Here is a 25,924-nt window from a genome sequence, read left to right on the forward strand (position 1 = left end):
AAGAGTTCTTCTTCATGATTTGCATTCATTCCTTCATTATCGCAGTCTATGATATGGAATCCCTAAATGCCCAGTAGTAAACCGAAGCCACCATCTCCCCCAAGGTTCATTGGCTATTCTCTCTCCCTCACTTGTATGACCTCTTCTCTGACAATGCTACAACCCTAGTCAAGGTCCTCATTACTCCATGGCTGGACCATTGCAGTAGTCCTCTGGTTGGTCTCTGTTTCAAGTCTGTCCCCAATCTAGTCTATCCTCCCCTCTGCTATCAAATCAATCTTCCTAATGAAGAGATATGATAATTTTACTATTTTGCCTTTTTCTCCCTATTCAGTAAACTCCAGTCCCTCTCTATCATCTTCAGGATCATAAATAAAACTCTGCCTGGCTTTTTTAGTCCTTTACTTTCTTACTCTCTCCTACTTTTCTATTCTTCTTGCTCCTTACTCTCCCCTCTTTCCTTATTCTTTAACCCAGTGACACTGACCGCCTTGTTCTATCTTGTACAAGATACTCCATCTCTTATTTCAGAATTTTCACTGGCTGTTCTAAATGCCTGGAATCATCTCTCCTCTCACCTCTACCCCTTGCCCAGTATGGTTTCCTTTAAGTCTGAGTTAAAATTCCACCTTTTACCAAAAACCTTCTCTGATCACTGTTAATGCTAGTCACTTTTCTCACATACACTTGTTGTTTAAATATAGTTGATTTCATGTTGTCTTCCCCTTAGACTTTGAGCTCCACGAGAGCAAAGACCCTTGTCTTTTGACCATTTTGTATTCCCAGTGCTTAGCACAGGCCCTCAGACAAAGCAAGTGCTAAATAAATGCACATTGATAGATTGACCTCAATCTAAGTACTCGATTGTCAAATTCCAATTTTAATCTCCCTCTTCACTAATCCCTGTAAAATTCCCATTTCATAAATAATATACTTCACTTCATTTTAGATAACTTTGACTTTTTTGCATTAATAGCTAAAACTGAATTCTTCTCTATCCTTTCCAGAACCGATTAGACATCCTTGTGTAATCTCAATATACTGATTTTGGAGGAATATTCAGGATTCTTATGTCTCTCTATTGCCTTTAAAAAAAACTCTCTGCAGCTTCCCTTCAGTTTTTTTTTGAGGTTCACTCACTTCAAATTTATGACACAATTCAGAACTTCATATACATACATATATATACATACATATATACACATATATGTATATATGTATGTATATATATATCAGATCTCAGGATATTTTTCCTCCTTTCTAAAAGAGTTCAATACATAGTTCATGGTTTTTCTTTGCCACTAGAATTTTGGCTCTTTTACTAGATGGCAACAGAAATATTGATACTCCCTCAGAACGCCCAACCTCTCACTTCCTCAACATGCTCTACTCCTATGACGTAGTCCTCCACTCTGTCTCAGTTCTACAAAGAGATGATAACAGTCTTGACTGTGATATCCCCCATAACTTTTCAACTTTCATGATCACATTCACTTAAATTCCTTTATTTTGTCATAATCTACTGCCCCTTTCCCTATGCCTTACTCCTAAACCTATCCTTCTTCTTCAGAATGACCTCTAATCTCTGTATTCCTCTACACTTTTGAATGTTACAGAAAATTTATTTATAATTCTTATTCTTGCAATAGTTTAATGAATCACTATTTATTTCTAAATCTTTCATTTCATTACTATTATCACTTTAATTTTGCAGAGCTTTAACTCTTGAAAATTTGTATCATTCACTCCTCTGATCCAATGAAAGTGTTTAATGAATGAAGTTGCCAAACGTCAAATATTAAGTCTGATTCAGATTAATCAGCTGATTAAGTCTGCTTCATATTTGTTACCAAATCTCAACTGCTGCCTCAGTGAAGTAATGAAGTTCTTCTACACTTCCCTATTTGATTTTCTATCATACTCATAACAGTGTTCCAAAACCTTTTTCTTTTCTCCTCAGATCTTCTATAACAATCCTAGTCCTATCTTCACAAATGAGAGTAAGATTTCATGCATTAATCAAAAAATAGACACCATTCTTTTTGAGTTGCTTCTTTTATCCTTTCTCTATGTATTTCAGTCCTTTTCTGCATCTAAAATTCCTTCCTCCTTTTCTCTATGTCCTGATTAAGAACTGATTTTTCTCTTCAGCAAAGCAAATCCCTGTATATGAGTTCTACGTTTGACCATCCCCTGTCTTCTCAAATTATCCCCACTGAAACTCCCTCTCCCTTCCTTATCTTCAGTTTCTCCCTACGTATTGGTACTTGGTTTATGAAACTCCTACTCCCTGTATGGTACTTTCTCAGTTTTCTTTGCTGAATCATCCATTTCCTAAAAAGAATATATTAAGTAATTTATACCAGAACTCCAATCTTGAAGAGAATCTTTAATTCAAACTCTGGGAAGTAGAAAGCTTGATGTTTTGTCTTTGTTATTGTTTAAGGTTTTGTTTTTTATCTGAACCATGTGTATCTGAAATAGCTATTTAATGATCTTGTTCTTTACTTTCCCAATGTTGTTATTAATGACTTTTGCAAATGTTAATGGAGCAGATTGGTAAGAAAATGAACCATGCCACTAAAATCATGATGCACAAACTGATTCATAACAAAGATGAATAGCAAAATATTCAAAGTGAAACAGGCCAGAAGCTCAGAAGACATCCCATAATAAAATTAGTTAGGGAGAAAAAATATTTTCATGGAATCAGCAATGAAAAAGAATGAAATGATTTTTTTTTATTACTCAGGAAGAAAAAAATAACATGAAACTGCTACTTGATTCATTTACTACAACTGTCTTGACTGGAAAGATGACAAAATTCTAAGCAGACAAAAGAAATAGTCAATATTCCAGGGACTTTTAGAAAAAAAGGGAAAAATACACATATGCACTCTATTGGTGGATCTTTGGATTAATCCAATCATTGTTGAGAAAATTTGGAATTATCTGAGAACATTACTGAATTATTGTAATGGGAATGTAAATTTTTAAGATCTTCCCTGCCCCTAGGCTAAAGTGCACCTGGAGCCTGTGGTGGGAGGCTTGTTTTTCAGTAGATACTTCTTGATTAGCCAGTGAGTCAATAAGGTTGTTACATTCTCTGAGCCAGGAGAAGGCTATATAAGCCCTGATGTGTAGCTTTGTTTTGGGGTTCACTCTGAGAAGTGTTCTGTGATTTGATATGGATTCTGGGAAGCCGTTGTTGAGAGCCCCCCCTCGGCTTTGAAAAACCCAGATGTTGAAACCCAGATGTTGATTGGGTATGGATGTAATGGTTGGACAGTTTGAAATCTGTCTACTTGATCTGTTTCTCTGTCTTGATAATTCTGTCTCTATACTCTGAAGTTCGGGGTGCTGACCTTTTTCCCCTGAACTAGGTAAATGATACATATTTGACTGATGAAAGTAAGCTTGTTAACCCATTTTGAGTTGCTTTCCTTTATCAAAGCAGATCCAAGAACCTGTGTGAGCAGCCACCCTGGGGACGCTGAGGTGCTTGCTGCTACAATTATTTATACTGTTCATTCCAGAGATCCAATTACTAGATATATGCCAAATGGAATCCAAAGGTGGGTCTTCTGTACCTAAATATTTATAGCAGTACTTTTTATAGTATCATGGAAAATGAAATAAAGAAGATAACCATTGGATAGAATAGTAGCTGAAAAAAAATCACAGTATAGGAATATAATAGTTTGTTTTTGTTTCTTTTTCCCCAAAAGAAATGATGAATATTGGGAATTTGTAGAAATGTGGGAAGACATGTCAAAACTGAAAGAGTGGAGTAAGCAGAATCAGAAATTATAATATGCACAGTAACTATGAAAATGTAAAATAAAATAATAGCAGAACAAAGTCAGATGTGGTATCTGGTAGTAATAGTGACCAATTTTGGCTCTAGAGAAAAGAGGATCAAATCCACCTGTCTCCTTTCCATTAGAGAAGTAATGTACTAGGAGATGCAATGTTGCACATGCAATAAGCTACATGCATTATGTTTATTGGTTTTACTTAACTGTTTTTAAAATTTTCTTTGCGTTTGTGTCTATGTGTGTGTGTGTGTGTGTGTGTGACAAAAGAAACTTTGCTGAAAGGGTTGTTGACAATACTTGGGAATATGATCATGATGAAAAACCAAAGGGTATAATTAAATGATTTTTAAAAATTGCTGGGTATATTTAGATCTGGAGCTTGCAATATTCCTACAATAAATACCTTAATTTGTATCCAGTGCCCTGAAATCATTTTTATTATTTTAAATTTTAAATTACATTTTGATCACTAAAAATTGTCAAATCTAATAAATTTTATATTTAAACTGATTAATTTTGACATGCAAATATCCACACAATTTTTGGCATTTCATTTAAGTTTTCACAATCTAAGTGTTTGTCAGGAGGCTTTGACCATTCTTTACATTCTCTTTTCCTCTTATCATTATAGTTAGTCTTTGCTCTATTCTTTTTTTTATTGTTTGTTTTCTTTTTTGAAGGGGGGTAGGTAGGGCAAATGGGGATAAGTGACTTACCCAAGGTCAAATGGCTAGTTGTTTTTTTTTTTTTGGTAAATGTCTGGGTCCTGATCTGAACTCACATCCTGCTGATTCCAGGGCTGTTGCTCTATTCACTGACCCACCTAGCCGCCCCTGCTCTATTCTTATGATTCTGTTTTTACTTATGTTGAAAACCGTGAAAAGGACCATTTGAATAACATGTTGGAAGAAGATCAATATATTGCCTGCCTAAAATCTACTAATTTCTAATAGTTAGAGAACAAAGGAGAAAAAGGATTTTATCCATTTGTCACTTTAATGTATGTACATTATTCATTGAAAGGGGAAAATGGGTGTCATATGAGGATTGCAAAAAAAAAAAAAACCCCACAGTTTGACAAGAAAAAATAGCCATTCAGATACAAGTGTTTGAGGAGAAACACAGACATTTAATGACCTCAGGGAAAATAAGTCTCTTAAAATCATAGCACTGCCAGAATCTTATTGGGTGTGGATATAATGCATTTGTTCATTTATATACTACTTCTTTCAGGGTTTTAGGATAATTGTGAAACTACATCACAGTGCTAGTTAAACACAATTGTAATAGAATTTGTCTCATACATGATAGAAAGATGAATTGGGGATTTCTTTGCCTGCTTGAGACTGGTTACTTCTCATGAGAATTCCCTAATTTTATATATTAGAAGCCAGAGAGAGATGTCAGACTGAGGAAGACACCAGAAAAATGAAAATATAGATTAACCACTTGCATATAGAAACTACTGACTGAGACAGAAATAGAGTTGAGAGTTCCCCTTCAGAGCACTGTGAAGGACAAAGAAAAGAGTAGCTGTTTTAGACTGAGCAGGTAAAATAATCAACAGATCCTAGAGTGGGCTCTATAGCTGCTGCTGGGAGCTCATTGGATAAGAACTCTGCTAATAACTGATTGGAGAAAGCAAAATCAAGTTATGTTAAAATTGGCTGTGCTCATCTGTACATATACAGGTACATATACAGCTTCTGCTCCATGTACAAGGATGAGAGAGGGAGGCAGGGAGGGAAGGAAGGAGGGAGGAAGGGAGAGAGAGAGAGAGAGAGAGAGAGAGAGAGAGAGAGAGAGAATCCTCAGAGCAGATTAGAGGAGCTTTGCAATTTTCTGTTTTATGAGAGCTGCTTTCACTAAAATAGCTTAATAATTTAACCCCCAGCTCAGCAAAGTACTATGAGCAGACTGGGAAAGCTGCAGATCCCAAACTTGGCACAACTGTTTCAGTGAATACATGCAGTACTGCTCTTTACCAAAAATAATTTAACACTTCTTCAAGAACCAAGACTATCAGAGAATAGCTTGACCAGCAGTGGAGTGAAAGACCCAGAAGAAAGGTAATTAGGCTTAGGGGTAACACATTGTGCAGATTTCCCATGAACAAATAAGCACCTCCAAACGTATAATCCATGTTCATGATTTGCCCGCAGCCATTTGAGTTTCCATATTCATGTTCTTTACTGCTATGTTTCTTTATGTTTATGTCCATTCTTCTTACCTTCCTGCGTCATTGCTATTACTACTGTATACATTAGGAGGAGAAAGTGATCCAGGATTTTGGGTCAATTTTTATTCCATGATTATCCCTAGTTTTTTATATTTATTGAATAAATGTTAATTTTTTTTATTATTCCTGCTGATTAATTTTCCTCTTCATACATGGGGTGATGAAGGAATGAGCCAAAATATTAGGCAGATGTGTCAGGAAAGGGGAATTAATTTATAGATGCTGGGAAGATAGAAGACACAGATCCTGGAAACTCATTGGATACTGAAAACTGTGGGAGAAGGAATAGTCAAGAATGACTGAATTTTCAAATTTTGGTAACTAGAAGAGTGGTGGTGCTATCAAAAGTCATACTGTTTGAGAGAATTGATTCATTTACAGGGATAGGAGTTAGTGAGTTTTATTTGGGATATTTAGCAATCAGTTGGTGATATGGGATTGGAAGGGAAAATTGGATATTTCGGTCTGGTTGATATCTATATGAAGGTAATAACTGAATTAGTATAATTTAATTAAATCACCAAGACAAAATATAAAGAGAAAAGACTGAGATCCAGGAATATAGATGCTTTATGGGAGGTAAACAAATTTTGCTCAATCAAAAGAAATTGTGAATACATAGTCATAAACGTAAGAGGAAAGTTAATCAGGAATGGGAATTATCAGAGAAGAAAAAGAACAGGATTGGGCAGAAGAGACTGATCAACAATGTCAAAAGCTGTAAAAAGATTAATTGATATTATTTTGAATTAGACTTAGGCTTTAGACTTTGCAGATAACAGAACATAGTTAAACATGTAAAGTGTAATTTCAGACAAGTATTGAGGACAAAAGTCATATTATAAAGATTTGAGAAGAGGTCGAGAAGTAGAAGCAACAAGTAAAGATGACTTTTCCTCCAAAATTTTTTTTTATTATTATGAGAAAAGATATAAGAGATGAAAGAGTCAGTAAGGTTTTTTCTTCATTTATTTATGTTTTAAGGATTGGAAAAAACTGGACATGATTTTAGGCAGTAAAAAAGAAGGACATAAAACAATTAAAATATTTAAGTAAAGAGGATGATAAAAATAAACTTCCAGGGCTAATTTCAGGGAATGAGATCAAAGGCACAAGTAAAAAGGATGATTTGGAAAGGAGAAAGATCACCTCTTCCTCAGATATTTAAATGAATAAGAATAGAAATGTCTTAAGATACATAATTCATAAAAAGTGAATTTATACATGGAAAGATTTCTATTTCTCAATAAAATAGAAGAAAAATGCAGAGGATTTGAAACTGTATCTATAAAAAGGCTATATAAAGTCCATTTAGGAAGAATAAAGGAATGTCCATGCAGTAGTGAGTATTCAGATAATATTAGATAGCATGAATTTTTAACACACCCCCTAAGTATGATTGTTTAACTTTCTGAAAAGGTATTCAAAAGAATATAAGTAAGAACAGAGATGGTGAATAATGAATATTTTCCAGTACTGAGGTTTGATAAATCCTGAGCAACAGTAGCAAAAGAAGCAAGGTTTTCATGGTAATAGTGTATTACTTATCTACTCAACTATAGGGCTAAGACTGTGTGTGTGGAGGGGGTGGGGCAGAGCCAAGATGGCATAATAAAAGCAGGAACTTGCTTCAACTCCTGCTCCAACTACCTCCAATGCCTGTAAAAATGACTCTAAACAAATTTTAGAGCTACAGAACCACAAAGTCACAGACAGAAACTAAATCTCCCATTGAAGGCAGCCTGGCAGGTTGACAGGAAGGGTCTATCAAACCAGGTTGGAAGCTGAGCACATTCAAGTGTGAGCCTTGCAGGACCAGACATGGGGTGGCCCTGACCACCAGTACATATTGGCCACAGTAGACTTTAGGAGAGTGAATCACCAGCAACTGTGGGGGTTCCCAGACTTCTCAACACATAAATGCCAAAGATAAATTAAAATGGTTAGTGTGGAACTCTGTTGGAAGTGAGTGACAGAAGAGCACTCTCTGACTCCTACCCCCATGGCAAGAGGTGGAGGCGGCTCAGCAGCTACAAATGCTGCCCCATGGCAACTGCAAGAACTCTTGGCCTGCAGATCATAGGGGGACCAAGATACCATTCAGAGGGTAATAGCTCTTGTTTCGACCTGCTTGGATCTGGGTAACTTTCTTTGGTTATGGTCCTGAGGTGATAAATGCCTGTGTGCCAGAGCTTGTGGTAGGTAGCTGTAGAGATGGTACCCTCCTTATATCTCTGGAAACTGCAAAATTCCCAGCAATTTGGGAAATAGGTCTCCACTCTAGAAGTAGAGTTCTACCATGGCAAAGAAATCAAATGTCAAGTAATTGACTGACAAGGTGAACAAGTAGAGGAAGGGAAATCAGACCAAAGCATTTTTTTTTGGGGGGGGGGACAAAGAGGATCAAAACATGGAACCAGAAGAAAACAGCAAAGTCAAAACTCCTGCATCAAAAACTTCCAAGAAAAATGCAAACTGGTTCCAGCCATGGAGTTGTTCTAGAAGGATTTTGAAAATCAAGTAAGAGAAGTGGAGGAAAAATTGGGAAGAGAAATGAGAATTATGCAAGAAAATCATGAAAAATGAGTCAACAGCCTTCTAAAGAAGCCTAAAAAAATACTGAAGAAAATAACACCTTAAAAAATAGACTAACTCAAATGGCAAAAGAGGCCAAAAAGCCAAAAAGGAGATGAATGCCTCAAAAAGTTAAATTGCCTGCATGGAAAAGGAATTTCAAAAACTCAGTGAAAAGAATAATTCCTTCAAAATTAGATTTGAGTAAATGGAACCTAATGACTTTATAAGAAATTAAGATACTATAAAACAGATCCAAAGAAATGAAAAAAAAAAAGAAGGCAATGTGAAATATATCATTGGAAAAACCACTGACCTGGAAAATAGATCCAGGAGAGATAATTTAAAAATGATTGGACTACCTGAGAGCCCTGATAAAAAAAGAGCCTAGAAATAATACTTCAAGAAATTCTCAAGGAAATTGCCCTGATATTCTAAAACCAGAGCACAAAATAGAAATTGAAAGAATTCACCTATTGCTTCTTTTTTTTTAAGCAATTGGGGTTAAGTAACTTGCTCAAGGTTACACGGCCAGTTATTTCTGGGTGTGGTGTGGAGTATCTGAGCCCAGATTTGATCCAGGTCATCCCGACACTGGAGCCAGTGCTCTTACTTGCTGAGCCACCTGGCCACCCCTAAGCAATTGGGGTTAAGTAACTTGCTCAAGGTTACATGGTCAGGTGTTTCTGGGTGGGTGCTAAGTGTCTGAGCCCGGGATTCGATCTCCAGGTCTTCTCAACACTGGAGCCGGTGCTCTTACTCGCTGTGCTCCTTGGCCGCCCCCACCTATTGCTTCTTGAAAAAGATCCCAAAAAGAAAACTTCTAGGAATATCATAGCTGAATTTCAGTTCCCAGGTCAAGGAGAAAATATTACAATCTGTTAAGAAGAGACAGTTTGAGTATTGTGGAAACACAATCAGGATAACACAAGATCTATCAGCTTCTATATTAAGGGACTGAAATTTGGTATATGTTATTCCAGAGGTCAAAGGACCTAGTATTAAAACCAAGAATCACCTCCCCAACAAAACTGAGCATAATGCTTCAGGGGAAAATAAGGTCATTCAATGAAATAGAGGATTTTCAAGCATTCTTGATGGAAAAAAAAAAACAGAGATGAACAGAAAATTTGACTTTCAAATACAAGAAGCAAAAGAAACATGAGAAGGTAAAGAGGAAAAAGCAATCATAAGGGACATATTAAAGTTGAACTATTTACATTTCTACATGGAAAAGTGATAATTGTAACTTATGAGACTTTTCTCAGTAAGAGAATAGTTGAAGTGAATATATATATATACATATAATATATATATATAATTTATATGTATATATTTATACATACATATATATGAGGTTGTATGTGTGTATAAATACATATGTGAGTGTGTACATGGGTGTAAATATATACATAGAGGTCACAGGATCAGTTGACTAGGAAGGGATGATATCTAAAAAATAAAATCAAGAGGTGAGAAAGGAATATAATGGGAGAATGAGAAAGGGAGAGATAGAGTAGGGTAAATTATCTCACATAAAAGAGGCAAGAGAAAATTGTGACAGTGGAGGGGAAGAGTAGGATGGTGAAAGGAAATGGGTCAACCTTCCATTGAATTTAGATTAAGAAGGGAATAGCATACACATGCAATTGGGTATCTTATCCTACAGGAAAATACGGTAGAAGGGGATAAAAGGGTGAATGATAGAAGGGAGGGCAGATTTGGGGAGAGGATAGTTAGAAGTACACAATTTTGAAAAGGTACAGGGTCAAAGTAGAAAATAGAATAAGTGGGTGGTGCGATAGGATCAAGGGAAATATAGTTAGTCTTTCACAATATAACTGCTATGGAAATGTTTAACTAGAAAAGACTATAAACCAAGACTGAAGTGAAGGGAGAGTTGGTGCTCAACTTTTTGTTCACAGAAGAATGTGCACTCGGAGAATGAAATATAACACAGTATGAATTGATTTTCTGTTACTTGTGTTACTTGTGATCTGACAATTAACTCCAAGAAAACAGAGGCTCTCTCCATGAGCCAAACACTAAACCATACATATGTGCAACCATCAGTTATAGCAAATAGAGAAATTTTGAATGCTGAAGATAATTTCAATTACCTTCGCAATAAAGTTTTCTTTTATGTACACATAAAAAATGAGATTGAAGCACACATTGCCCAAGCTAGTTTGGTGTTTGAGAGTCTCAAAAGGAAAATGTGGGAGAGAAGAAATCTTATGCTACCTGTGAAACTGAAGGTCTACAGAGACGTTGTGTTGACATTATAATTGTATGCCTATGTGACCCACACAGTGTACCAGTGCCCTGGTTATTGAACTGAAATGCCTCCATTTGAATTGTATTAGAAAGATTCTGAAGGTTACCTGGAAAGATAAGGTACTGGACACTGAAGTCTTTTCTGGGCTAAATTTCTAAGCACTTGAATGCTACTGCAGAGAACTCATATGGGTTGACCATGTTGTTTGAATGTCAAATGTACATTTTTCTAAAAGATTATTTTACAGAAAACTCACCCAAGGCAAGCATTGACACAGAGGCCATTAAAAGCAATGCAAGGAGACTCATAAGGTCTTTCTGAAGAACTTTGAAATTTATTGTAAGACATGGGAAACCCTGACAAATAATCACCTAGCATAACATGCTCAGATCAAATAAATTGTTTTACTCTATAAGAAATGTAGTAGCTCAAAAGAAACATGAGATGGAAAAATCTAGAGACATCTCAAATTCAACTTTTTTTTTTAAGTAATCAGGGTTAAGTAACTTTCTCAAGATTACACGGCCAGTTATTTCTGGGTGTGGTGCTGAGTATCTGAGCCCAGATTTTATTCCCAGGTCATCCCAACACTGGAGCCAGTGGCTCTTACTCCCTGAGCCACCTGGCCACCCCTAAGCAATTAGGGTTAAGTAACTTGCTCAAGGTTACACAGCAAGGTGTTTCTGGGTAGGTGCTAAGTGTCTGAGCCTGGATTCGATCCCCAGGTCATCCTGACACTGGAGCCGGTGCTCTTACTCGCTGTGCTACCTGGCTGCCCCTCAATTTCAAATTTTTATGGGGACTATTTGTGTCCAACTTGTGGGAGAACTTTCCAATCTCATCTTGGTCTGATCTGTCACAGTCAGATGTACTGTACATAGACTACAACATAGTGATATCATTTTGGTCCTCTTCAAGTATGAAAGACAACACCAAAGTATGAGTTGTCTCCCTTGAAAGAATGTAAACACTTTGAAAGAAAGAACTGTTGCTTTTTTGTCTTTCTAACAACTCTGTATAGCTTAGAATAGGTTCTGAATAAACATTAGTGATTCACCAAAAAGGGAAAAACAGGGGTGAAAACTATAACGAATGACTGTGAGATTGGTTTCAATATTTTTGCCTCTGGACAGATATGAATTCACAGTAACAAAGTAACCAACTCAAGTAAATTGTGGTGTGGAGATAAGCACAGCAATCTTTGCATGGATTACCTGGTGCTTTTCTGCTATGGATATTAATGTTTTGCTTCACTGATATGGTCCATTTGGAAGTGGATTGGAATTAAGTGCAGTGTCTGTGTCTCTCTTCTTCATATGTTCCTCACAAAATATTTTTTCCCTCAGAAAAGAGAGCTTAGTCAACACTTTATCACTTCAAGAGCATGTTTGAAAAAGCCAGAGATGTCATCCAATATATCACATGGTCATGAAAACTATTAACAGGATTCTAAGCATTAAGGACACAAGAGTAAGTAAAAACAGAATACATAATTTTGCTATTTGAAAAGCATAATTTTGAACTAGAAACATTAGTCAAATTCAACAATATTTGAGCCTTCCTTTTTCTTCCCCTTCTTATTAAATCAGGCAGCAATTTTGTTAATTTTATATAAACAACATCTCTCACATCTTTTGGTTTCTTTCCACTTACACATTTATTGCCCAAATTCAAGATTTTATCATTCAGTTCAAGGAATGTGTTTTTTCATTAATTGATTTTCCTTCTCCAGTTGTCTCTCTTTCCTAATTGATCCCTCATATAGCTATCATAATAATCTTTTTAAGTCACAGTTTTAATTGCTATCTCTGCAACAAAAAAATGTTCAGTGATCCTATATGACCTCTAAGAAAGAGTTAGTATATCATTTAAAGCCTTTCCCAATCTTGCCCCATCTACATTTTTGACTGGTTTAACACTACTCCACTTATACAATTCTATATTTCATTAGAACTGAACTACTTTGGGGTGGCCAGGTGGTTCAGCAAGCAAGGGCACCAGCCCCAGTGTTGGGATGACCTGGGGATCAAATTCAGGCTCCGATACTTAGCACCACACCCAGAAATACCTGGCTGTGTAACCTTGAGCAAGTTACTTAACCCCAATTGCTTAAAAAAAAAAAACCTGAACTACATTTCTAGAATTTAGCATTCCATTTCCCATTTTTGTACATGTGTATCGGATGCCTCTTTATTCCTAAAATCTACCTTCTCCTTTGCACATTTTATTAATGCATAACATTCTTCTAAGCCAGTGGTTGGGAACCAGGGCCTGGAGGTACCATGTGGTGAGGCTTTCTAGGTCCTTGGTTTGGCCTTTAAACTGAGTTCAAATTTTATAGAACAAATCCTTTTGTTAAATGAATTTGTTTTGCAAAGTTTGGATTCAGCCAAAGGGCCACACATGAGGACCTAGTGGATCACATGTGACCCCCAGGACACAGGTTCTCTCTGTTAAGCCTTAAACCTCTTACATGAAGCTTTCCCTCCTTCCAGTTGCTAAGTGTTCTTCCCCTCCTTTTATTATTTTGTGTTTACTTATCTGCCTAAATTTAAACATTTTTCATTCATTCATTTAGTAAACATTCATTATGTTCCAGGCATTGTGCTAGGTGCTGGAGGAAAAAAAAAGAGACAAAAGGCATTCTCTGCCCTCAAGAAGTTTACAATATAATGGGGGAAACAATATGCAAATGAATACACACACATTATATATATAGCAAGAGATATATGGCTTCAATATGAAATAATTTAAATAAAGAAAGCATTGAAGTTATGAGGGTTAGGGAAGGCTTTGTGTAGATGGTAGAATTGTTTTGGGGACTTAAAGGAAGCTAGGGAGATCAGTAGTTAGAGTGGAGGAGGGAGAGCATTTGAGATACGGGAGAAAAACATAGTAAATGCCTGTAGCTGAGAGATGATGCAACAGCCAGGAGGCCAGTGTCACTGGATTAAAGAGCACATGTTGTGGACTGGAGTATAGGCAGGCTAGACAACCATCTGATGCTATTGATATTAATTAAATCCATGAAAGCTGATAAAATCATCATTTAAAGAAAAAGGGAAAAGAGAAGAGGAGTCCCAAAAGAACCCTGAAGGATTTCTATGGATAATGATGATGATCTGGAGGAGTATTCGACAAAGGAGACAGAGGAGCATTGTGCTAGATAGGAGGAAAGCTAGGAAAGAGTGGTGAATCAACAACCTAGATAAAAGAGTTTAAATGAGGAGAAAGTGATCAACAGTGTCAAAGACTGAACAGAAGTCAAGGAGCATAAAAAGGAGAAAAGGTTATTGGAATTGTCAGCTAAGAGATCATTAATAAATTTGTATAGGGTGAGTCATGATCAGGGAATAGGGTAGGGTCTCACATAATCTCTTCCAAATTCACCTTCAAGCAACTATCAAATAATGCCTAAAAAAGAATTCTGGAGAGACAGAACCAGGAAAATGATGAGACGAAATAATTTTTCATGCCAAGACAACTTAGAAGTCCAGCAGGAAAGATCAGTGTCAATGGGGTAAAAGGAAAGGAAAGTCTAGCAGAGATAGCATCCTGTTAAGCCAGCAGTAGACTGTGTCCCAGTAAGCCAGTAGTGAAGCTCCAAATCAAGAAAAAAAGAGTCAACAGCTTGGCAAAGAAAGCATAAAAATGGGGGGAAAAGATATACAAAACAAAAAACACTAAAGAAAACAACTCCTTAAACAATAGAATTTGCTAAATAGAAAAGGAGATATAAAAACTCCCTAAAGAAAACAACTCCTTAAGCATTTGAATTGGTTAAGTGGAAGCTAATGGATCCAAGAGACATCAAGGAATAATAAAATAATATCAAAAGAATAAAAAAGGGAGGACATGTGAAATATCTCATAGGAAAAACAATTGACCTGAAAAACAGGTTCAGTAGATATAATCAAAGATTTATTTCTCCCTCTTAAGATTATGATAAAAAAAGAGCCTGGGGATTATATTTCAAGGAATTATCAAATAAAACTGCCCTGATATCCTCGAACTGGAAAGTAAAACAGAAATCAAAAGAATCCACCAATCACTTCCTAAATGAAATATGAAAATGAAAACTCCCTGGAATATTACAGCCAAATTCTAGAACTCACAGGTCAAGGAGAAAATATCATAAGCAACCAGAAAGAAATAATCGGAATATCATGGAATCACAGTCAGGATAACACAAGATTTAGCAGTATCTACAGTAAAGAATCAGGGGATTTGAAATATGATGTTCTGGAAAACAAATGATCCAAGATTACAACCAAAACTCACTTATCCCACAGAACTTAATATAATCTTTCAGGAGTAAAAAAATGCATATTCAATGAAATAGAGGACTTTAAAGCATTCCTGATGAAAAGACCAGAGCTGAACATAAAATTTGACTTTCAAATATAAGACAGGAGAAACATAAAAAGGTAAACTGAAAAGAGAAACCATAAGGGATTCAATAAGATTAAACTTTTCATTGCTGCATGAGAAAGTGACACTTGTAATCCCAAAGAACTTTCACATTATTTGGGTACTTAGGGTGATATATATACAGAAGACCTGTGTATGAGTTGAATAGGTTGGGATTATATCTTAAAAATAAAATTAAGGAATGAGAAAGAGGAATGCACTATGAGAGGTAGAATAAATTATGTCGCATAAAAGAAGGCAAGGATGATTTTACAATAGAGGGGAAGATGGGAGATAAGGGAGTGTTAGTGCTTGAAACTTACTCTCTGCAGTCGGATAAAATCGGATGAAATAGGAAATAACAATATAAACTCAGTTGGCTTTAAAAATCTATATTACCCTACAGGAAAATAGGAGATGAATGAGATAAGAGATGGCAGGAGTGATAGAAGAGAGGGCAGATTGGGGAAGCAGTTGTCAGAAGTAAAATAGTTTTTAGGATGGGCAGAGTGAAAGGAGAGAGAGAGAGTGAGACAGAGAGGGAGAGAAAGAGAGAGACAGAGACAGAGACAAACAGAGAGAGAGAGAGAGAGAGAGAGAATTAAAATTAATTCAAGAATGGATACGACAAAGGTGGCATCTTTGAGGATTCAAAATGGAATTGAATGGAATTTCTCGAATAAGTGGAGGGGTTAACCTTGTTAAGAAGTAAATCCCCTTTCTCATGTGAGATGGACTGAAGGAAGAAAAAGTGTCAGAAGGTACTTGAGTGATAGGAGATGAAGAGATGAAGAGAAAGGAGGCAGTTCACAGAAAATGGCCTCATTTTTCCTATAAAATATGAGGCAAGATTCTCAGCTGAGAAAGAGAGGGTGTAATGCGAATGTAAATTTTAAAGATCTTCCCTGCCCCTAGGCTAAAGTGCACCAGAAGCCTGGGGAGGGAGGCTTGTTTTTAAGTAGATACTTTTTGATTGGCCAGTGGGTCAATAAGGTTGTTGCATTCTCTGAGCCAGGAGAAGGCTATATAAGCCCTGATGTGTAGCTTTGTTTTGGGACTCACTTTGAGAAGTGATCTGTGATTTGATCTGAATTCTGGGAAGCCGTTGTTGAGAGTCCCCCGGCTTTGAAAAACCCAGAATGTGGAAACCCAGATGTTGACTGGGTATGGATGTAATGGTTGGACAGTTTGGAAATCTGTCTACTTGATGTTTCTGTCTTGATAATTATGCCTGTATACTTTGAGGTTCAGGGTGCTGACCTTTTCTCCTGAACAAGGTAAACGATATATGTCTGACTGATTAAAGTAAGCTTGTTAACCCATTTTGAGTTGCTTTCCTTTAACAAAGCAGATCCAAGAACCTGTATGGGCAGCAAACCCTGAGGACGCGCTTGGGGTGCTTGCTGCTACAGAGGGGAAGGGGAATAATAAGAGGTATGTAGAAGTATGAAAAATTTTGGGAAGAGGTGGTATGGAGAGTGGGATAGTAAGTTGATGATGAAGATGTTTTATGATTGTCTAATAGCAGTCAGGAACCATTTGTGATTATATAACATACATTTATAGTGGACCCAGTCAGAAAGATTGTTTGAATTTCTTTACCTTCATTCTTAAGCATGTGTGTAGGCAAGAAAGTGATGAATGGTCAAAGAGATCCAAGTGACATAGGAAAATCAGTGATATGATAAGAAAGCTAGGCATTCATGAGAGGATAAGAGTATCCAACTGAATTGGTTCACCAAGGAGTCAATATGGGGAGAAAAAGGAAAGCATGGGCAAAGGATAGGAGATCACATTGTGGATGAAGAATATAGTTGTTTTTTAATATAAAGTAAAGGGAGAGTCTAAAAGTCAATAGATTATCCTAAAATATGGGGAGTTCAGAATTCTTGAACACAGTGGTGGTCATTAGTGAACAATAGCATGATCTAAAGTATAATCATCACTGTGTTTGTCTGAGGTGGGGTGGAGAAGTTCATTGTGGGTTGAGAAGTTTGAGAAATTGAGGGGTTCAGATATGTGAGAGAGAATAAATATGTGTGTACATTCCCTTAGTATTAGGGTAGGAGTTGGGGAGGAGAGAAAAATTTCAAGCCAGGTATTAAACTCATTGAAGAAGGAAGGGGAGTGAAATGGCAGTCTGTAGAAAACAGCAAATGATTTTGTTTGGATAGTCCATATGAATAGCATGAATCTCAAAGGAAGAAAGGCTGACTGAAGGAGGAAGGAGGAGAGCCAGGGAGTGATGATGGGGAGCAAAGAATATTTTACTTCCCCTGTCTACACACACACAAACACACACACACACGCATACATACATACATATATACAGACAAGAACTTGAAGATATTTAAGACACTTTTAATTTTCCAGAATGTTGGGTTTTCTGTTTACAGCATATATTCATTATTAGAATGTGAGAGTTGAAGGGAACCTTAAAGATCAGCATCTAGTTCCACTCCCTCATTTTATAGACAGAGAAACAGAAACCTAAGCAATGACTTACAAGCTAATATAGCTATTTATCAATAGAATGTCAGACTAGAACTCAGGTCTTCTGAAATCAGGATTCTTTCCTCAATAACTTAATGCCTTCCAAGATATGTAGAGATATTAAGTCTAATTTGACTCAAAAGAATATTTATATAAAATATCTACTAAGAAAGAAGAATAAATAATTTTGGCAAATTTCCCAATATTTTCATGATAATTTATGATTCAAAAATCAATTTATTAATGTCACTAGCTTATTCCACTGTTTTAATATATTTTATTTGAAATCTGTATCTGTCAAAGAGATCTTTTGAATGTTTAGACTCAAAGAAGGAAAAGATTTCACAGTTGCTCATTTTTTTCACATATCATTCTACTTCCATATCTTCATTCTTTTTAAGCAAATGAATAATGTCACCTCCATCTATCCTCCAACTTAAATCCCAAAGCATTATCCCAGTGTTGAATATACGGCTGTAATTTTCTGTGTACTCACCTCCCTGAGTTTAATTTTTCTCCCTTCAGTTGTTGTAAAATACACTGAAACATAATCATCTTAACAAAAAATCATCTTACCAGTTAGCAAAGGAAAGAAAAAGTCAATAATATTTCTCTTAGGTAAAAAAAAAACATCTTTTTTTCTAATTTGTCATCCAGAAATTAGAAGGCTTAAGTCATATTTATGCTTAGTGATAAAACAAACACCTAAAAATCCAATAATCCCAAATTAACATGGTGACAATGACTACCCAAACTGTGGCAGTGAATAACAGGTCAAAGTGAAGGTCATTTTGGACACCCATCTCCATGTCACATGTGAGTTTCTATAATCATCCATCATATTTTAATTTCAAACATTTTCAGTTGCTGTCAGGATAGCATCAGATTCTCTGGGTGACTACTGTCTTCCTGTCACTGTTATTCATAGAATCAAAACAAGCCCAGCTTTCAATTGTGAGCAAACTAATCCCAAATACCTGGCTTTAAATTAAAAACCCTTGGAAAAGCATACCTAACCCATGCACAAAGGGAAATTTCATTTGAAAACAAATAAAAGTAAATTTGGAGAATATAAAATTGTACAGGTACTGATATCCTATTTTTCATTTCAAAAATGAAAGATAAAGATGATAACATAGATGATAAAAGAAGTGAAAGATTAAGATCATTAGGTCATAGTATATCTCCAGTTCCTATAAGCAATTTCAATTAAATAAATCTCAATACAAAACGTATTTTGCTCAATAGACTTGGTCTACCACTAACATTTACAACAGAAATTGTGTAACTTATATGCTTCAGTAATTATAAAGAATTTATCCTTATTCCACCATTTGTTAAAATGCCCATGCTATTTGGAATTCATATGGTTCTGTATAGATGGGTGGAGAATGCTAGAAGTGGCTATTTAGCATTTGTATAGTACTTTATCCACACACAGTTATTCAATAATGTTTACAATAATATACAGCTGTAACTATGTTATGTATTCCTTTTTATTATAGAAAAATAATTTATATAATTCCATGATTTCTTTTCTCCCATAATCTACTTGCATGTGCAATATATTAGAAACTTTTCCATTCTTTTTTTTTTAAATTATGTTAGCTCTCAACACTGTGGAAGGAAATGTGAATAGACAATTTTCTTATGAAATGGAAGATTTTAGCATCTTGCATTCAAAATTCAATGGATAAAACTATTTTAAATCATTTAAAAATATTATTATAATTAAAGGGAGAACCACTTAAACCTATGTGGTTGATACCATAAAAAGAGTAATGAAATAACATTCTGATAGGAGTGAAGTACCATCCTATGGATACAGGTACATATTATGTATTTATATTACTGTATGGGTTCTGTTGCTGGTTCCACCATTCACTAGATCTTTACTAATAAGAAAAGCAATTAAATTTCTGAGGATGAGTTCCTGCACCTATCAAATGGAAATATGAGTACCTGTAACTATTTGTCTTGCCTTAAAATTGTAGTACCCAATATAAGTGAATTGATGCGATAGGGCTTCGAAAATTCTAAATCATCATGCAAACCATAACTATTACATCATTGAGACATGAAAGGATTTAAGATAATTTAACATGTAGTACATGAGAATTTTGAAATTCAATCTTTTGGATCATTTCACTATATCTGGAGGAATAAATAAATTACTTATAGGCAAAAACATTTTTACTTTAAATACACAGATATTTAAGGCAAGGCAATTATTTTTTCTTTAATTATCTTTGAAATTGCTTCATTATTTAAATTTTAATAGGATCTCTATTTAAATCATTTTTTTGCAAGATAAATGTTGAATAATCAACCATTCAGTGAATTTGACTCATCTGTGAAATTTTGCTTCTTTTATAGACAAATAACAGGCCAGGTACTGATTTAACTATCTGAATCATTATTACTTGTGTTTGACTATATAACCTCATCATAAGGGGGGAGAAAGATATATTTCTACATAGACAAAGGAACTATTTTGTCAACTTTTCTCGTTAGCAACAATGAAAGAAATAGGAACTGGGCCTGTTACTTTTGCAAATGAACACTAAGCACAATTCAGAATTTAACTTTCAAAAATTGCATACAACAGGCACTTAATACATATTGATAGGAACTGAAAAAAATCTTCTCAACAGTACTATGCCCAGAGTCCCCAAATGATCAAACTTTGATCCTAAAACTGGGCAGACAGATTGTTCTGTATAATGCCTTGGTCTAAAGAAACCTTGTCTAATGCATAGGTGTCAAATTCACCCTAGCAGAGCCAGATTAAAATGTAATTGGGAAATTTTAAAGAAAATAAATAAAAAATACAATGCAATATAAATATTATTGATATGTGTTTATTTTGGCTATAGAAATTCATTTTTATTTGAGCTTGACATCACTGATCTAATGGCCCCAGCCTGTCATTTAATTTACTGACTGAATTTGAGCAAGCCACTTAATACAATCTATATCTTTTTTTCCACCTGTGATGACTATATCACAAGGTTAAAAAAATTATTTCAATTATCATTTATAGCACACCTACTATGTGCAAAGGGTAAAAAAAAACAAGTTCAGCATTCTGTTTGCCTTCAAGATGCGCACAGTCCACTGTCAGATGAAACATTTCTATAGATTATGAGTATAAATGCAATAAGATCTAAGAGGATGATTTGAAATTTTAAGGGACATTTGGAATTTTTTTTCTTGGAACTATGCTATTGCTAAGCTTAGAAAGTCTCTTGTACTCTGCTAAATTTGAGATGCAATTCCTTTCTTCCCACGTGTCCCTTTATAAGGTACCAAACTTGAGAAATCTAGCCTTATTGAAATAGTAAATAGAATCAAACTTGAACAAGTTTGATTTCTGAATTTTTTTCATTGCATTTTTAGTCCCACATTGTCCATTTTCCAATCAATGCTTTTTCATAACTCTTGGCCATTCCATTCATAACCCTGCATTCATAACCATTGTTTATGACAAACATTTACTTTGTAAGATTTTGGAAACAATTTCATAATGATCATAGACCTAGGATCAGAAAATTTTAAATAATAGAATTTAGAGTTGAAATAGACTTTAAAGACTATCCAGATCCAGCCTTTCATTTTAAAAAGAAATTAAATAAGACCTCCTTTGTTTCTTTGTCTTGGTGAATATGGTTTCTTAAGAATAAGAGAAGGAAGAGTAATTTTGGGGAGAAAAAAATAGCTAGTAAATGGAGAATTTTATTTTTATTAACTGATTGATTGATATCAGGTTTCACATCCTTGCCTAGACTGGAAGTGCTTTGTCCACTTACGGGGCTAATTTCACTGTAGATCATCATGAAAGCTGTAATTTCCTTTATTTCTTACCCAAAAGGTTTTATCTATACTTAGGTGGCCTACTTCATTCTGCACCACCGCCACCATCACTAAAGGTCACTACATTAGCACTAGACTTATTTTGTATGTCTGACTAACTCTAGTCCTACTCAGAAATTCCTATCTTAAGCTACCCACCTATTTTATTCTTTCTAGGAGTAGGTATTATAAGAATGTGATGCCATAACCAATGAGGGAAGCTTTCTAGAGGTCAGTGCCTACATGCGTCAGGGTAAGAATTGAACATGTCACTTAAAGTGAACAAAGGAAATTTCCATTGGCAAATTTGTATGTATAACATTGAGCATGCTCTTCCTTCATTTTGGGCCATATTTTTGTCTTTCTTTCTTCCCCAAGTGATCAGCAACATGTCTGGAACATAATAAAACCTTAAAAATTCTAGTTAACTGACTGAATTTCAATGAAAATCTTGTGTATAGCACAAATAGATATAATGTATGAGATCAAAGATGCATATTTTAAGCAAAATATTGTCCATTAACTTATCTGCATCTTTCTTCCCTGAAATTAAATTTATATAGCACATTTTTGTCATTGTGACAAATCATTTGAAGGAAATAATGAAAAGTCCAGTAAATCAATTATTTTTTCAACCATGAGATGTCAATCAACTAGATATTGGGAAACACTTAGGTGATAGACTGAAGTTTTCAACTTTTTTTCTGGATATTTGTCAGTGGATAGTCAATAATGTTACAATTTATATCTTTTATTTTCCAAATAATAAAGCATGTTAAATAGGTGATTTTAATATTAGAAAGTTCATCTAATCAGTGAATCAATATGTATTAAGCAGCAACAAAGTTTCATTTGCATATATGCTCATAGTCTCAAAAATGAGAGGAAACTTAAAAATTCACCAAAAAAATCACTACATAGTTATTATATCCACTTAAACCCAAAATGTAGGAAAATTATAAGATGCAATTTAAAAAGTTTTTGTGAATTTTGAATATTTTCCTAAGAATATAAATCATGTTACAATGCAAATTGGAAGGGGGAAATTGTTTGTTTGTTTGTTTGTTTTCTGGAGTAGCATTGACAAATAATGAGCTTATTTATAATTTTATTGAAATAGAGAATCCCTTAGATTCTTACTGAATTTTTAAATCTCCTATACAATTTACACTTATTCTGACTCATTGTCTATAAAGAAATTTCTAGAGTGGATTGCAATCTCATTTTTCTTAGGCCGAGGTCTTGTAGGGAGTAAGGTCCTGGGAGGGAGGATAATTGCAAATATTGAAGTTTATAAGGGATGGTTTTGAAACTTTTGCAATTCTTATCTGTTAAATAAGGGAGTTGGACTCATTGATCTCTAAGGTCTCTCTATTTTTCTCTATTTCTGTCTCTTTGTCTCTATCTCTCTGTCTCCCTCCATCTCCTTCTGTAACTGTGTTTCTGTCTGTCTGCTTGTCACTCTCTCACACACACATTCTGTTCCAATATTTTATACTTATATCATCTGAATGATTACAGATTCTGGTTTGTTGAAAGGTCTAAACTGTCATCAAATGACATCATATGTAAAAAAAGAGGTTCATTTTCCTGGGGTATGTCACAATTATTTAAAACTGATCTGTAAAGGAAAGGTCAATTCCATACCATATATCCTATATATAGTGTTTTCTATAAGAATAACGTTCATGTATGGTTAATTAAAATATTATTTGTGGTTATTTAAATGACAAATTTTTAATAATGTAGTTGTAATAAACATTCAACATGTTTTGTGCTGAGTTTCTTGAAGTCTTGGAACTGCGGTTTAAACTGTAAACACAATTCTTGACAATTTTGCAATTTATTCATTTTCTGTCCAACCTTTGAAATAGGTGTTGTCTATGTTTCTCAGTCAAATTATATGTTTCTTAGTTTGCATTTACATGAGACCCAAATAACAAATACATAAAATCAATTTTCAGGGGGCTAAGGGAGGAAGGGAAAAATGCTTTTTTAAAGTTTTGTAAATCTGACATTAGCTTATTTTAAAATTATTTGACACTGTATACCCATAATTGTATTTCCCCCATAAGTATACCTCCAAAACTTACTCTTTTCAGTGCTGATCCCAAGATTGCCAGATTTATATCCTGTCTTCCTTTTTTTTGACAAAGTAAACACTCAAATATGGAGGAAAAAATCATTCACTTAATGTCCACAAAGGCATAGAAATTGCAAACTACATATTATGCACACACTAACAACTATGATTAATCAGCCATAAAAGAGGACATTTTAAAAATGACATCTTCTACATCAAGCATCTCTCACTGTCATAGAAGTAGTCAATTAAAATTCAATATATTACGGATATTTATTAACATTTATAGTCTTACAATTTTAATAATTTTTAAAGTTTCCTTTTCCTGTTCTGGAAGCAAAAAAAAAAAACATATATTTTATCTGATATTAGAATGGAGGCAGGGGTAGAAGAGGAAAATGAGAAGGTTGTTTAAATTATATATGTGTGTGTTTATACATACATGTTATTTGTCATGAACACAGTAACTTTTGTTTCAACTTGATAATATGGACTAACACCCCTCACATAAACACACACACACACCCACAGCATGCATGCATGCACACATACTCACACACACAAACACACACACAGACTAATTTAAAAAGATACTTTGGGATAAAAACTCTAACGCATTCAACTGAATGAAAATTTACTGACTACCCTACTAAGAAGTACAATACATGTAATATAAATGATTCTACATGTACCAGAAATGGCAACCCAGAAAACATAATTTGCTCTCCACAAAGTACAGTTTTTCAATGGATAAAAGGCTTATTGAAGATAAACAAAATCTGATCTTGTCAAAGGAACCAACTACTCCGAGTTTCTTTCTGAAAGTACAGTTTGTTATTGTAAAGAGGGGGAACTGGTAGAGATAAAAAGGTGTGTGTACTTCAGCCTGGTACTACTTCTGCCTGGTACTTCTGCCAAATCAGATCCTCATTTTGCCAGGTTCCCCATCCTTACTACAGTCTGGCACTTCCCATTGTCTTCCAAGGGACATATACGGGGGCCAGCAAAGGAGGGTGTGTATTCATGGAGAAATTGCCATTATTAATCATCACCACTCCTACCATTCCTTACTACTTACTACTCTACAACAGTATACCCTCCCAGGAAAAGTTTGTGCCTTGCCATGGGACCCTGTCTTTTCTAGCTATTTTTTTTTCAAAGTTATTAGGACATGACAGTGTAGAGAAGGGGCTAGTAATGGAAAATGAAAGCCTCTGGCCTAACTACCTGAGGCCACTGAAGTCCTTCTAAGAGAGTAGTTTAGATTTTAATAAGAAGACTTTTCTGCTGCTACTGATAACTGAGGTAGAAGAGGGGGAGAAAATCCATTTAAAATATTGAGTTTGTCCATTGCCCTACTACACTCATATTCTGACAGTTCTTATTTTCACTCACTTCAGTGCAGACAAATAGTAAGAAGTTAAATGTATATTTCACAGTTCTGTTGACACATATGCCAAGTTCAGCATATTCTTCAACACTGCGGCAGAACTCACTCTTCCCAAGGGATGCTTGCATTCAACCAGTCAGTTCTACTCTTAATCTGTCCCATACCCAAGTGAACACTAACTGGGAATGTAGCCCCAGATAGAATGAGAGGCAACATATTAGCACAACTGGACGACTATTGCAATTTTCTTTTGTCGACCAGCTATCTCCCCTACCCCATGCCCACTACAGTTAGGAAAGAAACGCGAATCCGCTGAACTGGTTTTGGCCCATCGCGTCGTGCTGCTGTCCTTGGTGCTGAAGGCTTTCGCTCAGTAGGAAATTGTGAGGGACAAAAAGGGTCCCAGCACTTGTCCACAAGGGAGGTAGTATGGCATACTTAGAGAGGTTAAGGAAAATCGTTGGAAGTCGGGGCAACGTTCTACTCCCATATCTCTTTCATTCTCTCAGCCCGTCAATGTTGGCTTCTTCCGTAGCCCCCCACCAAAACCTTATTGTGGCCTCAAAATGCAGATATGAATAAATCTACTTAACACCAAATCCATCTGTAATAATGAGGAAAATATTCTGCAGTCCCCTGCATTATCCCCTGCATCTTCCTCTTACACAGTGGTCGCTTACCGCCGCCTCCCCCATACCCAATATCTCATGGTGGAAATGCAGCCCACCCTTCCCCCTCCCCGAGTTCTCTCTCTCTCTCTCTCTCTCTCTCTCTCTCTCTCTCTCTC

The 25,924-nt window shown here is 35.4% G+C and overlaps 1 protein-coding gene across 2 annotated transcripts in view; it reads right to left on the reverse strand.

Annotated features, from left to right (window-relative positions):
• The window catches only part of GABRG2 (gamma-aminobutyric acid type A receptor subunit gamma2), a 144,781-nt gene that overhangs the window by 117,928 nt on the left and 929 nt on the right, over positions 1-25,924 (reverse strand). The gene's annotated exons all lie outside the window — the stretch shown is intronic.

This window comes from Petaurus breviceps, unplaced genomic scaffold, assembly GCF_028583685.1.
Source record: "Petaurus breviceps papuanus isolate PSGF00001 unplaced genomic scaffold, PetGlider_PUasm1.0 551, whole genome shotgun sequence".
In the NCBI taxonomy this organism is placed as follows: domain Eukaryota; kingdom Metazoa; phylum Chordata; class Mammalia; order Diprotodontia; family Petauridae; genus Petaurus; species Petaurus breviceps.